A 22,157-nucleotide genomic window follows, 5' to 3' on the forward strand; every position below is an offset into this window, starting at 1 on the left:
CCTTCAACGTCTCAGTTTCTCTCCTTAACCCCTTATGAGCTGTTTCTGCTCCACACAGATATCTCTTTTATATTGATCAAATCTGGCAGGGTTCTCTAAGCCCTCATATCTTCTTATTTGTCTGCAGGATTTGAGGCAACTGGCCTCATGCTTAAATTGTCTGCTCCTTGTGAATATTGTGGCATCAAATGATCTATTTTAAACTGTTAGGTCCCTTCTAGTCTCCTCCCACGGCTTCTCTAAAGCTCTCTACTTTCCATTCAGAGAGAATCTCTTCCTCAAGTCCAGAGCCACACTGCCAACCATCTACTAGACAGTTGTCACTGGATTTCTCTTCATGAACTTGAACTCACTCTGTCCTATTCTGGTGTCAGCGTCCTCTCATTTCAAGGTGCTCCTGTTTCTGTCTTCGTTTTCTATCAGTGTCATCACTTTTTCCCGGCTCAAAATATTAAAATCATCTTCGCATCCTTTAAATCTTTTGTCTGCCATGTTACACCATTTGGCAAAACTTGCCTTCTCTGTGTCAGTGAGCATTTTCACATTTGCTTCTTCCTTTCCATGCTCACAGTCGTCATCCTTGTCTGAGCCATTGTTTACCTGCATAAGCTCTTGATTCACCTCAATGTCTTCAGTTTCTCTTCCTTTAGTAATAATCTATAAGGAATGTTTTAAATGCCTGGCATGCACACAGATTCCCTGTTTGCAATTTGCCATTTTCAGTGCCTACAGGTTTCATTCTGTAACCCATGCCCTAGAAAATAGTCTTTATAAACAAAAAAATCAAACCTCATTTTCAGACTAGTAATATTGGGAAGATTATCAATGAAAATGATACCGCTAACAGTTGTAGTGTTCTCCTAAATCTACTGGTCTTTGAACAATTCATGTAACCCTTACTTCCCATTGCTTCCCAGGGCTGCTTGTGATATTAACTGATTTAACAGTTGCAACAGCCAACTCCTGGATCTCCATTCTGACTTCAGTTCATAAAAGAGCAGACTTGGCATCCACTCTTTGTTTGTTGGCATTAGAATAGCATGTATTATCCTATCCTTGGACTGACCAGTGAATAAGCAGACAGAAGTCATTTTGAGTGAAATCCCATCAACTCTGAAGAAACTAGAACCTTGAAGAAAGAAATGAGTTGGCTTCTCTGGGGTTTGGACTGTCACCAACAAAGCCCTTTCCAATGACATCCCATTTTTGACTGAAATGCACATGTCAGCAGCAATGCTAAAATAGCAGTATGGAGAAGAGAGTATGCTCAGAGTAACCTACATGGTCTGCTGAGGCCATAGCTAGCCCCTTATGTCTCCTTGACATAAATGGCATCCTTTCATAACAAGGTCTCCTTAGTTGCAAAAAATAAATCACTACTTGCTTAAGTGACAGGTGGTTGGGATTACTAGCTTTTGTCTTTGACAAATTTATATAGAAGAAAAGTCAACCCACATGGCCCAGAAGGAAGAGAATGGGGAATATTCTGGCATGACTCTCATCCTTTGACAGCTTAAAATGTAGTGATGGTTAATTCTATGTGTCAACTTGACTGGCTGTGCAGTGCCCAGATTAAACATTATTTATGGACGTGTCTATAAAGGTGTTTCTGGATGAGGTTAGCATTTGTATTGGTGGACTCAGTAAAGTAGACTGCCCTCTCCAATGCGGACGGACATCACCCAACCATTGAGGTCTGAACAGAGCAAAAGACAAAGAAAGGAGGAATTAGCCCCTTTTTGCTTCTTATTCTTGTCCTATTCTTGAGATAGGACATCTCATCTCACCTTCTCCAGCTCTCACACTAGGATTTAAACCATGGCTTCCTTGTTTCTCAGGTCTTCAAACTTGGATGAAATACACCATTAGCTTTCCTGGGTCTCCAGTTTGCAGATAGCAGACTTGGAACTTCTCAGCCTCCATAAACATGTGAGCCAATTCATCATATCTATAGATATAGATATAGACAAAATAAAATGTTTGTGTGTGTGTGTATACATATATATACATACACACACACACATATCCTGTTGGTTCTGTTTCTGTTTCTCTGGAGAATCTGTCTATTATAGATGTAGTGGGAGAAAGGACCATGCTTTTAGATAGAGACCTCTCTAGGAGCCATACTGGTGTTCCTTGTTAATTTGTCCTCTACATGCCCCCGATAAGTCTTCAGCTATATCATATGACTTCTCTGGTGGCCTTTTCCCAAGAGCCTTCCTAACTTAATAAAGCCAGTTCACTGTGGCATTCAAGTCATCCTTAGTACAATCTCAATATATTTCTCAGCTGGAGTTCCCTCCGGTCTGGCTCTTCCTTTAGTGAACTCATTATAGACTGTCTCTGTGCCTTTGTTCACATGGTTTCTCTTCCCTCTGAAATTTCTTGCTTCACTGGCTCACCCAGTATTCATTCAGGACCTATTATGTGCCAGGCACTTTCTTAGACAGTAGAGATTCAAATGTGAACAAAAGCAGCGTAGTCCCTGCCCTCATGGAGTTCGCAAGCCAGTGGGGAAGACAGACATTAATCGAATACCGCAGGTTCGTGTAAAATTGCAACTCTGAAAAGTGCAGAAAAAAAGACATTCAGAATTACAAAAGCATTTAAAAAGGGAACTTGATGGAGCTGTTCAGGAAAGAGAAACTGAGGGCATGGCAGTGTGGCTACAGCAGAGTATACACTCTATCCTGCAGCCAAAATCCTCCTGCCACACTGAAGCTTCCTAGAAGCCCTTCTGTGAACCTCAGCAGTAAGACATGATCATTCATTTGATCCATCTTAGACTCGGTGAATACCATTTTTGTGCCCTTTCTCCCACTGTACCTCTCATCTTCCTTTTAGATATTAACCAATTCTTGGTCAGAGACCCTGATATCACTTCTTTGTACTTTTTTGTCATTTCCTGGAGCAATGCCTTGGACAGTAGGTTCTTGTTAGCTATTTACTAAATGAAGGTCTTAAATTTCACCAACATGTGTCTAAGTAATATATACTCTGATGAAATGTTCATGAGGTGAATAAAAAGTACTATGGGAAAAACAAGATGATGCTACGATCCATAAAATAGACAACCACGTTCTAGACTATGGAGAACTGGTTAGACATCTATAGACAAAGAAATAGAAACACAATACCTCTATGTGTGTATGTATTTCATGACAGTGAAAAGCATATATTTTGGAGTCAGACCATGTGTTTTCAAATGCCACATCTACCAATTACTAGTTGTGTGACCTTTGGAAAATTATTGTCAAAATGGCATGATATTAATAGCACCCAGCTCATAGGATTGGGTGAAGATTAATCAAGCTAATACATGCAAAGCATTTGAAACATAGTGCACATTGACATATGCCTCAAGAACCTGTCACAGATCTCAATCGCATGGGAGAAGTGTGCCTGTCACTTCTCAAGTTCTCTCTCCCAGCTCCCAAGAATCAGTCTTGGGCAATCATAAGGATTCTGTGTGGAAGACATCTGGCAAGGTCAAGTTCTAACCAGAAAGAGGAAAGTCACCAAATGAGGCAGGGAAGCAAAGCATTAGAGGCAGACAGAGGGGGGTTCAAATCCACCTGTGCCAAGTCTTTCCAGCTCTCAGAACTTCAGTGTCTTCGCTTGTAGAATGGGATTGTTGCAAGGATTCAAGAATGAGGCCTGGCTTTTAATGGGTGACTTCTAGGGCCCAGGGAAAGCCTTCTTCTCAGAGTCCTCAATAAAGTGAGAAATCTCTTCATCAGAAACTAAGATTGATTCTATGGCAACTTGGTCAAAGGTCCCCTTTATACCAAGGTATATAGAAATTATATTGTTCAGAAAGCAGGACACTCTGTGATAGAGATTCATTGTGTTTCTCTGAACAAGAAAGCTATTTCTTGCTAGCTACCAGAAGAGTCACTTTAACTCTACTGAAACTACTAATTGTTTTGTACTTTCACTTACTTTCCATATACGTAGCCAAGTTCTCATGTTAAAATCTTTTTAATTAAAAAAAGTTCACACTTGGGGCCTGGCCCCATGGTCTAGTGGTTAAGTTCGACGTGCTTCAATTCGGCAGTCTGGGTTCAGTTCCCAGGCGTGGACCTACACCACGGCAGTGATGCTGCAGTGGCAACCCACATACAAAATAGAGGAAGATTGGCACAGATGTTAGCTCAGGGTGACTCTCCCTCAAGCAAAAAGAGGAAGATTGGGAACAGATGTTAGCTCAGGGTGACTCTCCCTCAGCAAAAAAACAAAAAACAGTTCACACTTATCTATTACCCTAGAGAAGCTTCTGGCAATTCTATTGATTCTGAGAAATGCAATATTGCTTTTGGCATCTAAATATCACTTTTGAAATGTAGATGTGGGGACATATTTTTACAATGCCTTGTGACACCATAACAATGTGTTACTGTTTAGACTTTTTCTGAGAGGCTGTCCATAGTCACTGGCTGCTTTTCTAAGACAAAATCTTCATGATTTCAATGTGATCTCTCCCATCTATCAGGCAGACACAATCCAAAAAGCTCAAAGTAAGCAAAAAAATGCATATATTTGGCTTCATAAAATAACACTGTTTGTGAGAAATTAGGCAAACCTGCAGTGACAGGCAGGTGCTCTGACTTTCATAACAGTTACTTGAAATTCTGGAATCGACATAGCATGCTTTCAAAACTCATCACTTTACAGAATTTAAAAGGCCTGGAGTTAGATCTTGACACCCTCTGTGGTACATGCTGAGTTCAGCTCTTTATTAGAGCCATGGGTATTGATTTTGATCTTTCCATATTTTTAATGTCATCTTGATTTGGATACATGGCCTCTGGTGGGGTGAAATTGATTAGGAATGATGCTAAGTAAAATTATTAAGACAAAATTTATTCTTATTAGCCTTCCCCTGTCTTTCTATTGCCATCCTTTCTCCCATGCCAGCTGCTCACCCACCAGGTTTCCCAATGTCTTTATGATGCTTAGGGCCTCCATTAATCCTGGACCATCCCCCCTGGAAAATGTTTCATGTTCCAGCCTAGTGAAATTTATCTGTTGAGTGTGGCCATCTCTCAGCCCTTGTTTAGTGACAATGAACCACCATGATTTACAACATCCATTCTGATGGATTAGTGAGTACTTGTCTTAGTCAGCTTGGGCTGCTATAACAAGATACCATAGACAAGGTGGCTTAAACAATAGGCATTTATTTCTCATGGGTCTGGAGGCTGGGAAGTCTAAGATCAAGGCACCTACAGATCTGATGTGTGGTGAGGGTCCTTCCAGGTTTGAAGACGGTTGGCTTCTTGCTGTGTCTTTATATGGCAGAGAGCAGAGAGAGAAACAGAGGAAGCAACCTCATGCCTCTTCTTATTAGGGCACTAATCCCATGATGGGGCTCCACCTTCATTACCTAATTACCTCCCAAAGGCCTCACCTTCAAATACCATCACACTTGGGAGTAAGTTTCAACTTATGATTTGGGGGCAAGACAAACATTCAGTCCACAGCAGAACGACTACCTTCATGAGCTATCTCACCCTCTTTTGAATTAGAATACTCTTCACTTCTCTGCTCCTTTAAAACATTAAACTCACTCAAATCAAGTATAATTTCTTTAAATCTTTCCTGATTGCTCCTAGGAATAATTAGTTGCCCTTTATTCTGTGCTCCCACATACTTTGTATAAGTAGTCTATGAGACTGCTTATATGACTTTATTTTATTTTGTTGTATTATTTTGGTGGTTCGCATGTCCTCCTTTTCCCACTAAATGCTGAGAGTTTCAAAGATTGGAACATCGGATTATTTGTTCTTATGTTTCCGTGTTTCTTATGTTTCCCATACCTAGTATAGAGCCCTTAGTAATCGCTCAATAAATACTTATTGAATTAATAAATGACTACGATAATGTGAATTTGAAGTGCTCTCAGTTCTCTCAAGATATTCAGTCTTTCAGAGGTTAAAGAGAAGACAACCTGGTGTCTATCCACGTTAAAGGATGCTTCGAGCAGATGTTTTTCCTGAAAAACCAATGCAAGGACAATAGCTTACTCAGAGTCATAACCAGTTGTAACATACATACTTTATATTGATATAAACCTTGGAAATGGCAAAGCCCACAACCACACATCCCTTTGTTGCCAGGCTGTTTTTCTGGTCAGAGTGATTCAGTATCATTGCTCTTCTTTGTGCCAGAGAGAATTTAGCTGCACAATGTTCTCATTCAAGGACTTGGTATCCCAAATTCCCTGTGAGTAAACAATATATTCCTAAACAAGGCAAAAATGACATATTTTATTATAAGATCTATTTATCTACTTAGTCTCTTGTCCATTTGGAAAAGGACAGCATCAGTGATTCCAAAATCTAGCCAGCCACAGGGAAAAATATTTGGGGACGAGTAGGCCTTTCTTCAGTGCCTCCTCCAAATCACATCATGTCAGCAGCCACCTACACTACTATGTAGTTTAGGCTGTGACCAAAGACATTCCACAGGCTGAAGTTACACTTCAAACACAAATGAGAAGAACCATGGAAAATGAGATATTCTCCTCTTTCATACAGATGTGATTACCTCCAGAGGAATAAGAAACAAAAGGATAGTGCACCTCCATCCCTCATCGTCAAAATTGCCTTACTTCATGTGATAACATGATGAGAAGAGCATGATGAAAGATATTTGTAGTGGTACTTTGCTGGATATTGTTTCCTATTGGTATAGAAAGCCATGTTAAATAGCCACTTTTGTTGTTGTCTTTGTGGCCCAAACTATGTAATCATAAACATAAGATCTAGATTTTTGAGAGAAGCTAGACGCATGCTAAGTTAGCCATGAAAAACAGATCACATTGATCTTTGAATCATTTGCTTTGGCAGATGTATTTATATAGTTCCCAGATATTTCCAGAAACAAATATAACATCTTGAATTCTGCAATATTTGGGATTGTGGCTAAGAAAGACATAATATATGTGAAGCAAAGGAGAGAAAAGCCCATCTGGCCTTACCCACACACTCTAGTTTATCTCAAACCCACCTTCTATTTCCTCTGCTTCCCCTATTTCTCTTCTGTTCCAGACGTCTTTTGTTAATTACTTTGTCTCTATGCTGATTCAGTTAGCTTTCTTATTATCTAATTCCATATGTTTATAATCTTTTGCCTGAGATAATTCTGCTTGAGTTTCTTACATCCCATTTTCTAAATGTCTTTAATTCCTCTAGCTATACTCTTAATCCTATCCTCTCCTAATTTATCCAAGAATTTACCATCAATTATCATTAGATAACTACAATCTTTGTTTCTCCCCTCGCATCTTCTCCTTTGCACCGAATAGGATGATGGCAGCATGAGTGATCAAATGATCCCATGATTGTTAGCCATGTATAGAATTTTGTACAAGTTAGCTTAATTCTCTGATCCTCAGTTTTCTCTTCAATTTAATCTATATTGTTCACCACACCTCAGATAAGCAAAAAAAATAGAGTAAAAATAACTGATACAAAGTAGTAACCCTAAGGCTATACCCCTGACCATCTTTGTGGGAGCTTCACCCCCTATCCAATGCTTCCACATTCCTTCTACAAGTTGCACAGTGCTCCGAGACCTATTCCTCCCATCTGTCACATGGCATGCAACCACATCTCTCCCTTCCTCCTCGAGCCCACCAGAGTGTATCTGTGTTCTCTGAGGATTCTGAAAGTGGAATCTATGCCAACGTTGCCCACTGCTTCCTTCCAGAAGCTGTAAAGTTTCCAATGCCCAAGGCTCGAGAGTATCCATATCTTGGCAAGGCTGTCAAATACGAAAGCCAAACACACAGAAGACATCAACAGAAAAGAGCCTCTGTCTCTAATGTCACCTCCATCACCATAGCCAATCTGCTACCACCCCTCCATGCTTCTCCTACATGGACCAGTGGTTCCCAATGCTGTTGACAGTTTGTATGGCAGTGTCCCATGGGGATTTTAATTTACGTTCACTCTGTTGTTACACCTCTCACTCTAAGACTTGGCAGGGCTGCGTGGAGTTTGAACCAGGGACCATTCAACAGACATCAAGCTGTCCTTGGAATCATTCTTGTATACTCTCCCCAAACCACATGTTGACTATCTTCCCTTCAAAGGAGCTCCTCTCCTCACACTAGCCCTTCCCCAGGTAAACAGGCTTCTCTCACCTCCTCACTTTCCAGCTTCACTCACGCACACAATCCTCAAATCTAGTTTAGGCTAAAGCTGTGACTCTTGCTACATGTAAGTTATCAATAATAGTAACTATCTTGTAGTATTATTTTGAGGATTAAGTAGAATAGTGCTGGTATAGTGTGTGTAACGCATTTGGAATGGCATCTGGAGAGGAGGAAGAGGGTTTTAAAGGAAGAAGCAGCCACCCCAGGACTGGCGTGTGAGAGGTGTCACACCACAGCCCTGGTGCACAATAAAACTCCAGGATGGGTGTGTGATGCTCAAGAGCAAATCCCAGAAAGGGAGTTTACTCCAAGACAGACATCTGTTTGGTGCAACTATTCACATCATATCATGCCTGCTCCTTAGACTCCCACACTTGAATATGACCCAGAGGAAGGAGAAAGCTGTCAGGTTGGAAAGATCCTTGAAGATGGGCCCAGAGACATCTCAGCGATGATCTGTCTGGACCCACCTGAGCACAGAGTGGGAGGTTGAACATCCTAGGAGAAAGAGGTACAGGGGTAAATTCTGAACTAATATTACATTTTTTCTTCCTTAGAAGGATGAGAATTTGAAATAGAAATTACATTGAGTTATAAACAATATATATTGCCCTTCTATAAAAGGAAAATGTTCTCAAAATAGTGTATCTCTGAATCTTCACTTCTTTCAATGCTTTACTAGCGTCGTATTATTTCACTGTCATCAGTTTACTGAAACTGCTGCCTCAGGGGTCAGGGATGGCTAAGCAATTGACAAGGCTAATATCTTTTTCTCTGTCTCATTCTAGGTGACCTCTTTACAGAATATGATGTTGCTCTCCTTGGAGCCCCCACCCCCTCATCTCTCTATAACATTTCTCTTCTCATTGCTACTTCTCTACTCTCCAAAGAATCTCTTCTTTTTTCTCCTTTTTGAACAGTTTTTTACACTCTGCAGTTTCTACAATGTGGTACCATTCTTGTCCATATCCTTGTTCTTTTGTCCATAATCTTTCTTCACTTTCTCCAAGATAATTTTATCTACCATTAGATTTTAGTTGTCACCTTTGTCCATGGGTCTCAAATATTTTAATGCATTAAAATAACCTAAGAATATTTTTTAAAAAGCAGATTCCTGGGCCCCATCCTCCAGAGAATATGATTGAGTATGTCTGAAATAAGGCCCAGGAACCTTCATTTTCACAAGCACCCCAAGGCAAGCATCTCTGATACAAATGTTCTCAGACACCTCTTAAGAAATACCGACTTCTGTTGCTCAATTTGAGCTCCTTATCGCTCTATTGCTCCAAGTCCAAATCACCAGTGTCTTAATCTGTCTCCTGACTCCCAGACTCATATTTCCATCTAGCTACTTAATATTTCCATTACCTAAAATGTAACAGCTTGAAAAACAAATTTTATTACTCCATCCCTCAAACACAATTCACTTCCTTGTTTGTATTCCCTGTCTTGTGTCAAAACAGCACTAACTCAGTCTAGAAACTAGAGATTCTCTCTACTTATCATCCAATAAGTTACTCAGTTATTTTAATTTCCTCTCCAAAATATCCCTCAAATTCACCCTCAGATCTGCCTAGTTTCAACATCCACTGTTCTTTCCTGGGCAAGTAAAATGGCCCCTTACCTGGCCTCTACTCCCAGTGTCTCTCACCTCCAGTTGTCTTCTCCACACTACCAGCTCTGTTTTCTAAAAGATAGATCCAAGCACATCAGTATAGTATTAAAGCGAAAACAGAAACAAAACAAATCTTTGATTTTTTTTTTTGGCTTACAGAATTACTAATGCTCTAATTTAGCATTCAAGAATTTGCCCCATCTGAACCTGACTTCAATTCTAAACTTCTTCTCTTCAGTCTTCCCACAGTGCCTAGCAGCGAAGCTCACAGCTCCACTCCCCCCTTTCCTGTTGCCATACTTCAGGCACATTTCTCTGCTATCCAGAATGCCCTTTACTCCATCTCAGTATGTCGAATCCTTTCCAAACATTCAAACCACACCTTTCACTGAAATACGTCAAAGACAGAATTATAAGCTGTCCCCATAAGCTTCCTCAAACTGTGAAGATGTTTTTATTTATTTGTTCATTAGCCAAATATTTGTTGAGCATCTATGATATACCAGGTACTGTGTTAGGCACTGACATTTTTTTTTTTTAAAGATTGGCACCTAAGCTAACATCTGTTGCCAATCTTTTTTTTTCTTTATCTCTTCTTCTTCTTCTCCCCTAAGCCCTCCAGTACATAGTTGTATATTCTAGTTGTGAGTACCTCTGGTTGTGCTATGTGGGACACCACCTCAGCATGGTCTGAGGAGCGGTGCCATGTCCATGCCCGGGATCCGAACCCACCAAACCCTGGGCCGCCAAAGTGGAGCAGCTGAACTTAACCACTTGGCCACGGGGCTGGCCTCAGGCACTGACAGTTTAACAGTGAATAAGATGGATTCTGTTTATGTGTGTGTGCAGTTGTGTGTGATGAGAGATATGAGGGAGAGAAGAGGAGAGTAACTATGTGGTTTAAAGGGAGAGAAGAGGAGTCCTGTTTGGGAAGGCACTGTGAATTGGCTTGCTTAACACTAAACCCAATCAGCATTTCTAGGTATAGGGGCCAAAACGCTAAAGTCTACATGCATTACTTAGGGTAAGACTAGGCTGTTGTAACCAAAAGACCAAACAATAATCTGGTGACTTGAAGAAGATTCAAGTTTTTTTTATCACTCATGTAATCATTGAATATAATTCAGTGGACTTTGCTCCACAAGGTCGTCCAGGAATCCAGCGTACTGACATAGCTCTACATCCTCTGGCACTGTTGTCATCCACATGGTTGAAGCTGGGGTAGGTTCCAACCAACAATAGGGGAAAAAACATAGATGAGGTATGACCATTATCTTAAGGCGTATATTACTTCTAGTCCCACCCTCTAGGCAAGAACACTGACACATAGCCACGTATAACTGTGGGGGAAATTGGAAAACATAGTCTAGCCATCTGCTACTCAAGAAGGAGAAAATCGATTATTTTATTCAACTAACAGTGTTTTTCATATAACATTTCCTGGAGTCCCTTATAGTGAACTTCCAGATACTATCTTAGTTTGGACACTGATTCATTTCAGGAAAGAAGCAGGGTGAGGAGCTTCCATGTTGCCATGTTGCTGGTATGGCTGATGGCAAAGGCAGCCTGGTTCTGGATCAGACACCAACAGCAGTGACTTCCTGATTCCACAGGTAGTTTCTTCCTTTGGCAGATTCCTGGCAAAAGCTGAGGTATCATTCTGGAACCAGCAGCCATGATGACATAGTTCTGATTCTGTAATAGAGTTTCTGAGTGTGGCAGAGGCAGCACCTCCCATTGCCCAATTCTGTTGCATAGATTTGGAAATGCTTCCTGGAAACTCAACATAGGGTTTTTCTTCAGCTCTCCCAGTGGTTCGTAAGTCATGTAAGACCGTGTAATAATTCCCTGTCTGCTTGGGTAGAGTGGACTCTATTCCTGACAACTGAACTCTGAGCAGTACACCTTCTATGGTTCCAAAAGTCTGAAATCTTCTTGGACATCTCTGGCTTGAATTTTCATGATGCACACACCATGTACATTGAATTCCAAAAAGCATTTACTAAGAGATGTGCCAGTCTGTGGATCCTCAAAGGGTGTAGGAAAGAGTATTCATTTTTCTAATATTTCTGAGATCCTACTTTCAAACCTCAATACCGAATTGCCCTTCATTTCCTAGACCGCAGGAAGATCTGTTATGTTGCGGGTGAGGAGGAGAGAGTCAGGATGCCTAGTGAGCAGACTCACAACCAGACCTCCCGTGGCAACTTTCTTTAAAATGTATTGCATTTAAATTTTAATCAAAATGTCATTTATTACACAAGACGAAGTATTTAGGAGAAAGTAGACTGCTGTATGCAATTTACTTTGAAAAGCATCAAGAAAATTAAATGGAATGAGGAACAGATAGAAGGAGGGACAAATGGATAGCTATGTGACAAAGCAAGTATAGTAAAATGTTAATGGGGTAGAATCCAAACGATATGTATACAGCTGCATCCTGCACCACTATTTCAGCTTTGCTGTGTGTCTGAAGCTTTTCATAACAAAATGCTGGGAAAATATTGCTCATTAAAAGTAATATGCTTCTTGCACTCGCATACAAACAGCACAGATATATCCCGAGAAAAAGTAATAATTTTCTCTCTTTCGTTATATATTGCTAATTTGGGATGTATTCATTCATATTTTCCTTTGCTTATTACAAGCATAAAATGCACATACATAAATATATCAAATGGGATAATACCATATTATATTTTGTAAATTGCTTTTTTAAATGCATCATGGATACCTTTTCAAGTCAATTCATATAGATCCATGTCTTTTTCAAAACCTGTATAATATTTCATAATATGAATTACCTAATTTGTTCAATTAACTTGTCACTGATAACTATTCAGGTTGTCTTCAGTTCTTGGTTGCCAAAAACCATGTGAAAAATTTCTTAGACATATGTCTTTAAATACTGGTATTTTTATAGCTAGCAAATAAGTAGATGGAAGTGGAATTGCTGGTCAGAGGGGTGTATGTATTTTAAATTTTAATTAGTCCTGCCCGATAATTTTAAGAAGGTTGTTTATCGTCCAACCAAGAGTAAATGAGAATCTCTGTTTTCCCACAATCTCACCAGCACGAGAGATTATCACTCATGAGCATTCTGGTGGTGATCATGATGCTTTAGGATTTTTTCCAGAGGAAACAAGACTGAAGAATGAAGATAATTCCAAAATAAATAACTTACTAAGACCACATAGCTTATTAATGCCAGAATAGGGAAAGAACTGTGGACTTCTAATTTGCCACGTTTACTTCCTTTTGTGAACATAGTCTGAAGATGCTAAGTAAAAGCATTAGTGCATGATAGTTTTCATTTTTTTATCAAAATGAAAATTTTGTTATCTTTCGATCAAACTTAGTTACTTTCAGCGTCTCAGCTTCCTGATCTGTTTGAGTTCTGTGACCCAAATTGCAGGCAGAATGATCAAATACAGAGTGCAAAGTGTGAGGGATGCCTCAGTGTTGCATCAAGTGGAGAGTGGCAGAAGTCTGCCACACCCTCCTCTCGTGCTGCTTCCAGAAAGTCATGGGCCAACGTGACGATGCTAAACATGGAGGATGGGCTCAATATGCACCATCAGCCTGGCGAAGAGCTCCCACCTCGCTTTGCAAATTCAGGCAAATTGCTCCTTTTCCTTGTTTGCACTTTGCTTACATGAAAAATGAAGAGGTAGCTTTCATGTACCAGGAAGCTTATTCTATATTTTTTTTTAGCCAGGCCTCTATATATGTGGTAGAAACCTTATTTAAGAACAACATAATAAAGGCCATATATGACAAATCCACAGCAAATATCATTCTCAATGGAGAAAAACTGAAAGCTATCCAGCTAAGAACAGGAACCACACAAGGATGCCCACTGTCACCACTCTTATTTAACATAGTATTGGAAGTCCTAGCCAGAGCAATCAGGCAAGAAAAAGAAATAAAAGGGATCCACATTGGAAAAGAAGAAGTGAAACTGTCACTCTTTGCAGATGACATGATTTTATATCTAGAAAACCCTAAAGAGTCAAGTTGCGGGATACAAAATCAATGTACAAAAATCGATTGCGTTTCTATACACTAACAACGAAGTAGCAGAAAGAGAAATAAAGAATACAATCCCATTTACAATTGCAACAAAAAGAATAAAATACCTAGGAATAAACTTAACCAAAGAGGTGAAAGATCTCTACACTGAAAACTATAAAACATTGTTGAAAGGAATCGAAGAAGACACAAAGAAATGGAAAGATATTCCGTGCTCTTGGATTAGACGAATTAACATTGTTAAAATGTCCATACTTCCTAAAGCAATCTATAGATTCAATGCAATCCCTATCAAAGTTCCAACAACATTTTTTACAGAAATAGAACAGAGAATCCTAAAATTTATATGGAAAAACAAAAGACCCCAAATAGCCAAAGGATTCCTGAGAAAAAAGAACAAAGCTGGAGGTATCACACTCCCCGATTTCAAATTATACTACAAAGCCATAGTAACCAAAACAGCATGGTACTGGCACAAAAACAGACACACAGATCAATGGAACAAAACTGAGAGCCCAGAAGTAAACCCACACGTTTATGGACAGCTGATATTCGACAAGGGAGCCAAGAGCATACGATGGAGAAAGGAGAGTCTCTTCAATAAATGCTGTTGGGAAAACTGGACAGCCACATGCAAAAGAATGAAAGTAGACCATTCCCTTACACCATGCACAAAAATCAACTCAAAATGGAGTAAAGACTTGAACGTAAGACCCGAAACCATGAGACTTCTAGAAGAAAACATAGGCAGTACGCTCTATGACATTGGTCTTAGCAGCATATTTTCAAGTCCCATGTCTGACCAGGCAAGGGAAACAAAAGAGAAAATGAACAAATGGGACTACATCAAACTAAACAGCTTCTGCACAGCAAAGGAAACCATCAACAAAACGAAAAGACAACCTAACAATTGGGAGAAGATATTTGCAAACCACATATCAGATAAGGGGTTAATATCCAAAATATACAAAGAATTCATACAGCTCAACAACAAAAAACCCAACAATCCAATTAGAAAATGGGCAAAAGATCTGAACAGAGATGTCTCCAAAGAAGATATACAGATGGCCAACAGGCATATGAAAAGATGCTCAACATCATTAGCTATCAGGGAAATGCAAATCAAAACTACAATGAGATATCACCTCACTCCGGTCAGAATGGCTATAATTAACAAGACAGGAAACAACAAATGTTGGAGAGAGTGTAGAGAGAAGGGAATCCTTGTTCACTGCTGGTGACAGTGCAAACTGGTGCAGCCACTATGGAAAGCAGAAAATTAAGGATAGATCTACCATATGATCCAGCTATTTCACTGCTGGGTATTTATCCAAAGAACTTGAAAACACAAAGGCATAAAGATACTTGCACCCCTATGTTCATTGCAGCATTATACACAATAGCCAAGACTTGGAAGCAACCTAGGTGCCCATCAAGGGACGAATGGATAAAGAAGATGTGGTATTTATACACAATGGACTACTACTCAGCCATAAGAAATGACGAGATCCGGCCATTTGTGACAACATGGATGGACCTTGAGAGTATTATGCTGAGTGAAATAAGTCAGAGGGAGAAAGTCAAATACCATATGATCTCACTCATAAGTAGAAGATAAAAACGACAAAAAAAAACCACATAGCATTGGAGATTGGACTGGTGGTTACCATTGGGGAAGGGGGGAGGGGAGAGGGCAAAAGGGGTGATTAGGCTCACATGTGAGGGGATGCACTATAATTAGTGTTCGGGTGGTGAACATGATGTAATGTATACAGAATTCGAAACATGATGTACATTCGAAAAAAATAAAAATTAAAAAAAAAAAGAACAATCTATCCTACAAGGAAAATAAATAAAATGAGGAGAAACAAACACTTAGAAACAAGTAATATTACATAGCGTGCCTTAGTCTGATTCTGGAATATCTGAGTAATTATGTTGCACTACTTTGCATTATCTATTTTGAAAGTACTTTTCTCTGTAGGATGGAAGCAGTTACTCAAATACTTCCCAGCGAATGGCTAGGTAATATGAAATATACACTCTTCCCCAATAACAGAAGTGGTATACAACTGTTTCCCATTCATGGATTAAATCATTGAAAACTGTTATTTTGATAGAAAAAATCCCTAAAGCTTAAAGGGATCTATACTACATCTCTTTCTTCTCTTTATTGGCCAGAAGTTGGTTTTTTTTTTTTTTAATTCTTCTGTTTGTAATCGAGTTTTGTTTTGTTTTGTTTTTGCTAGGGAAGGTTTGCCTTGAGCGAGCATCTGTTGCCAATTTTCCTTCTCTCTCTCTTTTTTCCTCCTCCCTAAAACCCCAGTACATAGTTCTATATTCTAGTTGTAAGTCCTTCTAGTTCTTCTATGTGAGCCATCACCATGGCGTGGCTACTGACACATAAGTGGTGCGGTTCTGTGCCCAGGAACCAAACCAGGGCTACCAAAGCAGAGTGCGCCAAACTTTAACCACTAGGCCATCAGAGCTGGCTCAATGCCAGAAGTTTTTTTAAATGACCGGGTCAGTATTGTGTCCCAATGTCAGAGATGCATAGAACCAACAGTAAATAATGAAAGTCCCTAAAAATTAATAATAATGCTACTAATCAACCACACACACAAACACAAACATATTCTGGGAAGGCCCTGGGATAGACAGTCTAGTTTTAGGGAAATATAGTCACTTTTCTTTGGGTTACCCCTTCAACATCTCAACTACAGTATCAAGGCATGAGCCCCTGAAAAAGGAACCAAGAAGCCCACTTGTCCTGCTTTTGGGCTTTAGTTAAGGAGAAGTAGTTTTCTCAGGATACCTTAGTTCAATCTAGCCCAGTGGTTCCTAACTGAGGGTGACTTGGCAATGTCTGGAGACATTTTTGGTTGTCACAACTGAAGAGGAGGTATGCCATTGGCATCTGGTGGGTAGAGGCCAGGGATGCTGCTAAACATCCTACAATGCAGAGGACACTCCCCTCCAACAAAGAATTATCCAGTCCAAATGTCAACATGTCAATAGCGCCGAGGTTGAGAAAACTTGATCTAGCCCACAAAGGCTGGCGTGTCACCAACAGGTTTAGGGCCAATAACTTACTTAACCTTTCACCATTCTTTCTCTCTCTCTCTCTCTCTCGTTCCCTCCCACCTTCCCTCTCTTCCTCCCTGGCTCCAAACATGGGAGACAGACTGCTCAGTTACCAACTGGAATGATTCAGGTATTGTCATCATAGCAAATCCCTCTTTAGAAATATTACTAGTATTGGCCATTTCTTAAATTTCTTAGTATTCACATTTCTTGTGACTTGAATGATTAAGATAAGTGAATAATTCCAGCTTAAAAATCCACTTTGGACCATAACTATTTGAGCTGACCATGTTAATATATTATTATGCAACTCAGTATTATCAACTTAAATGTCCCCATTTTTAGGTTATTTCAGGTAAAAAAAAAAATCAGAGAAAACATTAAAGCCAACCGTGAAAATGGATTTCAGTTTCTTTGTATACTCATGTAAAAACACACTCAGTTACCTATATATTTTGAATATGAAGAATAATCATATAGGAAAATTTTTTATTTGGTTTGATATCTGTAGATTAATTCAACTAGGCCAGGTGGAAGGAACATCAGTCTATGTAAATTTGTGCCAAAGGTAAACACAAGCTATTCTCTGGCCCAGGTAAATTACCACTTACACTGCAAAATAAAATAAAATAGTTGTAAATGTTGACAATAAACATTTGCTCATTTGTGGAATGAGCATTTCCTCCATATTTATGGAGAAATTGTTTAATCTGAATCCTGCAGGTTTGGTCTTTGATGTACTAAAGAAAAGTAGAAAATTATCTTACTCTCTAAACAAATCCTGGCTTTCAAGCCAATTGCTTTACTGTAAAAATTCTATCTTGCATGTGAGAAGTTGAAAAGTAATTATTTCTTCCTCTTTACAACCCTGCTATTATAGTCTTAAATCACTCTCACATCCATCCAGGACCAGCTACATAAATTTTGGTGCCAAGTGCAAAATGAAAAGAAGGGCTCCTTGTTTAAAAATTATGAAGAATTTCAAGATAGTGACAGCAGAGCATTAAACCAAGTATGGGACCTTTCTAAATGCAGGGCCCTCTGCAACTACATGTTACATGTTGGTGAAGCCAGCTCTGCTCCCATCCTAACCCAATAGATTCTTGTGAGGTCATATACACAGAAATACTATATTTAAGCTATTCTCTCGCAGGGCCTCCACATTCAGTTACGCAGGCTCCACACTGCACAACTCTAAGGGCGTTCATGTCAGAGGCTGAGGCAATTGTATTCTCTGGAATTGCATAGCATACAATCTGCATACTCATATGTGCCAGCCCTAAACACCCGTTACACAAATGATACTCTTCTCTATTTTAGCAAAGCAAGTCATAGTACACAGGTACCACTTTTCTCATCCACCAAAACGCGAGAAATAATTCAGCTGATCTTCAAATTCCGTGACTTTCCCTTTGTGATCAGTCACTGAAGAGGGTGTTTTGCATTTATTAAACTCCAGTGCAAAGGCCATAAAAAATTCCCTTGTATTTCTCTCATAAACAGAAACATATTTCATGTTTTTCCCAAAGATTTGAAGCATTAATTTTATGGGATTTGTGTGACAGTATGACCCATTTGTGGACTATAGCTTTATCATGATTCACATATTACTAGAGGAAGCACTCGAGGGTCTATGAGTCTCGAAGGTCTCCTGTGGAGGTCAGAGGAAATGTCCCATGAACGCTGAACCAGCACAGTAGATATTAGAGCTGGCAGTGATCTAAGAAATTATCTTTTCCAACCCTCTTTAGATAGATGAGGAAAGTCACATAGGTAGATATTGGAAGAGTAAAGACTAGATCCCAGATTCCAGAGATCTTGATTTCCAATACAATCAGAATTTATAATATATGTGCTTAAATCAGACCCATTTTGAGAGAAAAGTGATAAATGCTTCTGTCAGCAAGAGAAAAATCAATGTCTTGTGAATAATTGTAACTGTGACTCAGATTTGACAGATAACATGTGAGCAGTTACCCAGTCAGATCCTGGGAACTCAGACTCTCATTCCAGCACAGCTGCTGGAAATGGATGCTGTTTGTCATTGCAATATATTAGCACCTTTGTTAAGATTCCATGTGTGTTGTCACTGTAATCCCTCTCTCTTCAGGTGTTTAAAACAAGCTCATAAACATTCTGTTAATGTTCAGACATCTGAAGCATAAAAACTCTCAGCAATAAAAGGGTTTAAAAGTATTTGCTAAAAATTCAAAACAATCTCAGGTACCTACAACATTATATCAAACAGAAAAGGGAATATTCACAACTCAAGTTATTTTGCAATATATTTAAATTTGAAAATCGGCACTAAAGCTTGAAAGAAACATTTTCTTCTTTATCCACCAGAATTATTGTCCTCTGAAATGATTTCATTTTGTCATAATCTTTCTGTTTGAGTTGGAGTGAATGTCCCTCTCTCCTACTGTAACAGAGAGGACAATTCTTGTCAAGAGAACCAGGCTGCATGAGTTCTAAATGTAAGGAGACGAAGCTGCCTTGGAAACTCATGCTTCCTCCCACCTCTGTCATACAGAGGGGATTGTTTTTCTGCCAATTCATACTTTCTTGATATTCTTTGCCCCAAATAGATTATAGAATTCTTTCTTCTGAAAGTTTTAAAACTGCATCTCTCATAAGATTTGGCCATCCAATCAGTATAAGGTATTAAGTAATAGTCCCATACCTCATAGTTCTAAAAAAGACATGTATGATTTCTATAAAGGCTAGTCCTCCTCTTAACGTGATATGTTTGTAACTTGATGAGCCAACACTTTTTCCATCATTAAAAATCACTGACCTGGAATGATATGTGGAATAAGAGTAGCTTCTGAAACAATATATCAGATATTTTCTCATGTTAGTACAGGTTGCATCACTGGCCCCAATTCTTCATCCTTCCCAATATCCATACTCTTTGTCTTATGATTTTCAATTCTGTCCCTTGACCTTGGACTTGACCATGTGATTTATTTTGGCTAATGTGAGAGGAATAGAAATGAAGTTGTCCAATTGCCTTTTTGCACCTTGTCCACTGCTATGAGAAGAGTTTGCTCAGGCTAGCCTGAGGAAGGAAGGTGAGAGACAAGTAGAAAAACAGAACCACCCCAGCTGACCCACAAAGGAACAGCAAGAAGCAGTGTGGCCCCAGCCTTTGCAATCTGAAGCTGAGTCGTCCAACCAAGCCCAGCCTGACTCCCAGAGTCCTACAGACACATGGATGATAATAAATGATTCTTATTTAAACCTACTGAATTTTGAAGTAGTTTCTTCTTAGCAATGGTTAATCGATCCATTGGGCTTTCATGGTCAAAATGAGGAGCAAGGCTAGCTGAAAATAACATATGTGAGACTTCTGGAGTCAAAACAAGGCCAAAAACACTCTGTTGTAAGTTGCCATGCTTATCATCCTCAAACATAGAGGAAAATGCTTTCATTTGGAAACCAGAATACATAAAAAATGGTCCACATTTGTTGGGTTTGCTGAGAAAAATGTGACTTCCCATCTCTTCTGAAGTAGTAGTTTCCAAAGTTTGGACACCCTGGAAATGTTTCTATATTTGGAGACCAGAGGTTCCATGCCATTCTGAAAATGCTCTACTTCAGCTAATCTGTATATCTCACTTAAAATCTCAATGCTCTTTCCCCAACTAGGGTGTTTAATTTTATTTAATATGATTTTGCAGTCAATGGACAACTACTATTCTTCCAACTTACTAAATAATGGATATTTTTTATTTTGTTTTGTTTTAATGCTTAGAACAGAGGCTAAAGAATTCAAGTTGGATAAACGGAGACCTTGGATTCTGACTAATTTTCATGAATACTGTAAACCTTTGACCCAAATATCAAAGTAATTTCTTTTCTTTTTTATTTTTTAAAGATCGGCACCTGAGCTAACAACTGTTGCCAATCTTCTTTTTCTTCTTCTTCTTCTTCGTCTTCTTCTTCTTCTTCTCTCTAAAGCCCTCTGGTACATAGTTGTATATTCTAAGTTGTGGGTCCTTCAAGTTGTGGCATGTGGGACGCCGCCTCAACATGGCATGATGAGCAGTGCCATGTCCACACCCAGGATCCGAACCAGCGAAACACTGGGCCACCGAAGCGGAGCGCACCAACTTAACCACTCGGCCATGGGGCCGACCCCTCAAAGTAATTTCAATTGTACTAATACATAAGTAAATGAAAGAACAAAAATAAATGTTTGGACAATAGACTCTCACATCATGTTTATTGGTTTCATAAAGCATTTTCTAACTAAAATATAAACTCTTTCCCATAAACATAATCTCCCTAATGATTTAATTCAAGTCAGAGTTTTGCCTGAGAGTTGCTTTGAAAATGAACTCAGAATGTTTACTCAAAAAAGCAACAGTGCAAACTGAACAAATAGCTAATGATGGTAGAAGGATTACAAACAATTTTAAATATTAAATTAAGTATCTGAAAATGGATTTTGCCCTTAGAAACAAATAACTATTTTTCATTTACTTCCTGTACAGTAAGCAAAATGACTTTAGAGGTTTAAAAAAAAAATCAATGTTTCATTACCTGAAGACCTTGCTGAGGATTGAGAATATTTTTCTGCTGTTGACATCTCATTAAGATTATTTAACAACTAAGCAATGCATTTGCCTCCTTGGTGCTAAAATTGATATATTTGTCAAAATACAGTCCAGAGTTTTCAGAGAAAAACCCACAGATTTTTGACCCAATGTCCATATCTATCACTGAAAGATGTGGAATAAAATGAAACAATAAATGTGTTGAGTCAAGAGGATAGAAAATATATTAAGCAATAAATAAAGTCTCGCCTTAATGATGCTGTTAAAAGTGGCAAAGATATAACATGAATATTCTTTTATAATGAGATTATTTTAAAAATTGCTACTTTGCATTAATTGGATATTGATAATATCTGTATTTTATCATTTTATGAGTATGTATTAGAAAACATGAGCATTTTGTTTGTTGTTACCTATTTTCACAGATAGAGAATAGAAGGATTTTCCAGATTCTTTTAGACAGAGAAACAAGATTTTTCTCTTTGTTCATTTTTTTTATGTAAATTCAGGCTTACAGAAAGGTTGCAAGAATAGTACCTAGAATTAGAATTCCCTTGTACCCTTCATCCAGACTTTCTAAATGTTAATATTTTACCATATTCTCTTTATCACTCCAACTCTTAATATATATATTATAACTGCTTAAGGGTAACTTGCAGACATGATATGATATTTACACCTAAATATTTTAATGTACATATTC

This window comes from Equus caballus, chromosome 18, assembly GCF_041296265.1.
Source record: "Equus caballus isolate H_3958 breed thoroughbred chromosome 18, TB-T2T, whole genome shotgun sequence".
NCBI lineage: Eukaryota > Metazoa > Chordata > Mammalia > Perissodactyla > Equidae > Equus > Equus caballus.